Source organism: Pinus tabuliformis, chromosome 6 (assembly GCF_031772625.1).
Source record: "Pinus tabuliformis cultivar Carrire ecotype Pingquan chromosome 6, CPIR1, whole genome shotgun sequence".
In the NCBI taxonomy this organism is placed as follows: domain Eukaryota; kingdom Viridiplantae; phylum Streptophyta; class Pinopsida; order Pinales; family Pinaceae; genus Pinus; species Pinus tabuliformis.
The window spans coordinates 730820535-730823603 of NC_142292.1; positions in this window are offsets into that span (position 1 = coordinate 730820535).

Below are 3069 nucleotides of genomic sequence, written 5' to 3' on the forward strand. Positions count from 1 at the left end.
AATGTGTACGTTGAACAGGTTGATTTTTATTTCTTACAGACTCTAGGTCAATTAGCATTATGTCTTGTCATACTACAATTACATGGCTACCGTCACAAACCTAATTCAACCAATATCCAAGTGGAGGTGTGGGGCAGTTCCATTCATTGTATGTCACACTATCTTTCAGATTAGACAAAGTAATATTTCCTTTTATATAGATTGTTCTTGTTAGCATAATTTCGAAATAGGCTTCTCTCCTGGTGCATATAGGCCATGATGACAGGTGTGGGGCAGTTCCATTCATTGTATTTCACACTATCTTTTAGATTAGACATAGTAAATTTGACACATTACTCAGATTAGTACACTGGATAAGCCATATATAACAAGCAAATTCGACACATTACTCAGATTAGTACACTGGATAAGCCAACTCAAAGTATGAATGCTCATCAAGATTGAGAGAGCAAGTGTCGTGCTTCTCCCATTCGTGCCCCCAGAATTTGTGTCCATCATTGCTGGGACAGCTTAAAGAATCCCAATATTTGTTCAGCTCTTCCTTCATATCTGAAATCTGTAAATTCTCTCACAATACATAAAATCCGACCATGATCATATAAGTCAAACATTATATTTTATTACCACGCATGGAAAAGTATAGAGTGAGCAGCACCTTTGAGTAATCGAATTCTCTGGAAGAATCACAGAACTGTGGCCATTTCCCGTCGTTATAATTGGGCCAGAGACCATGAATGGAAAAGTCAGAAGCAGGCTTTCCTGTGCGAGGGTAACAGCATCCTCTACGCGTATCACAGTATGAACCAGGCCACTGCATTTACAAGCAATTGATTTCCATTAACATACACTACGAGAACAGGAAATACCCCAACGGGGCTAGAGCTAATAGAGCTGCAACATCTAGGTACTGGAAAGCTACTGGAACGGACAAGCCTATATTAACATCTACATCAACAGGTACACAGAAGGTGGGAGTGAAGAAGGCCCTGGTGTTCTATGGAGGAAGACCACCCAAAGGGATAAAAACCAATTGGATCATGCATGAATACCGTCTTACTGATAGTGGAGCCAGACCTAGCAGTCTTCCAAACAAGAAGGGTTCTTTGAGAGTAAGTATAGCTATTAGTTGAATTCCTGAATTTGGGCTCCAGAATATTGTTGAAATCTTCCAGTTTGACTGTTTTGTGATAACATTTGCTGGAATTATTGTTCATATACCGGTGAATATTGATCAATATGAATGATTTTCCTTTCACAGTTCTTGTGTTTTGATTCTTTATGAATATGAATTGATTCATTCAACTAAAATTGGTATTGCTGATTTTGATGGTACTTATGTTCGCCAGCTAGATGATTGGGTGTTGTGCTGAATTTACAACCCATAAATAACAAGTAAAAGAATTGAATGATTTTCATAAAGCTAATCAAGCATTTCAGAGTAATGTGTACCTTGAATAGGTTGATGCTTATTTCTTGCAGACTCTAGGTCAATTAGCATTATGTTTTGTGATACTACAGTTACATGGCTACTGTCACAAACCTAATTCAATCAATATCCAAGTGGAGGTGTGGGGCAGTTCCATTCATTGTATGTCACACTATCTTTCATATTAGACAAAGTAATATTTCCTTTTATATAGATTGTTCTTGTTAGCATAATTTTGAAATAGGCTTCTCTCCTGGTGCATATAGGCCATGATGACTGGTGTGGGGTAGTTCTCTTCATTGTATGTCACACTATCTTTCAGATTAGACACAATAATATTTCCTTTTATACAAATTGTTCTTGTTAGCATAATTCTAAAATAGGCTTTTCTCCTGGTGCATATAGGCCATGATGACTCATCTCACACAACATAAAGTAGGCAATGTTGTTATAACTGGAGAGCCTTCCATCCCTTCAGAGAAGGTAAATCTTAAGGAGAATCCAATCAGGCATGGCCACACTCTTCAACCTTGTATCACTTGTTTTGGGAATAATACATTTGATATTTCACTACTGCACAAGAAAAATGCAAATCAAGAATGATACATTATGAACCCAAAAGACAGTGACCACATACTAGGTTCACCCTCCCTACGTAAGAAAGGAGAGTTAGCATGTCCATTTTGTATTCGATCTCAATGCATCTACATCATCCCTAAAAATTTCAATCATCTTAGAGATTTGCATAAAGCTAATCAAGCATTTCAAAGTAATGTGTACCTTGAACAGGTTGATGCTTATTTCTTACAGACTCTAGGTCAATTAGCATTATGTCTTGTCATACTACAGTTACATGGCTACCGTCACAAACCTAATTCAACCAATATCCAAGTGGAGGTGTGGGGCAGTTCCATTCATTGTATGTCACACTATCTTTCATATTAGACAAAGTAATATTTCCTTTTATTTAGATTGTTCTTGTTAGCATAATTTCGAAGTAGGCTTCTCTATTGGTGCATATAGGCCATGATGACAGGTGTGGGGCAGTTCCATTCATTGTATGTCACACTATCTTTCAGATTAGACACAATAATATTTCCTTTTATACAGATTGTTCTTGTTAGCATAATTCTGAAATAGGCTTCTCTCCTCGTGCATATAGGCCATGATGACTCGTCACACACAACATAAAGTATGCAATTTTGTTACAACTGGAGAGCCTGCCATCCATTCAGAGAAGGTAAATCTTAAGGAGAATCCAATTAGGTATGGCCACACTCTTCAGCCTTGTATCACTTGTTTTGGGAATAATGCATTTGATATTTCACTACTGTACAAGAAAAATGCAAATCAAGAATGATATATTATGAACCCAAAAGACAGTGACCACATACTAGGTTCACCCTCCCTATAGAAGCAAGGAGAATTAGCATGTCCATTTTGTATCTGATCTCAATGCATCTACATCATCCCTAAAAATTTCAATCATCTTAGAGATTTGCATAGCCAACTCCATTCTAGTAATTGAAACTTCTTATCCAAAATGCACTAGATTAGAAGGTTGTTCTGCATCGTTGTTTCCATAAGGAGCTGTATGTTAGTCTGATTTTGTTTCCCATGGTTTTTGGTATGGTTAGAGGAGC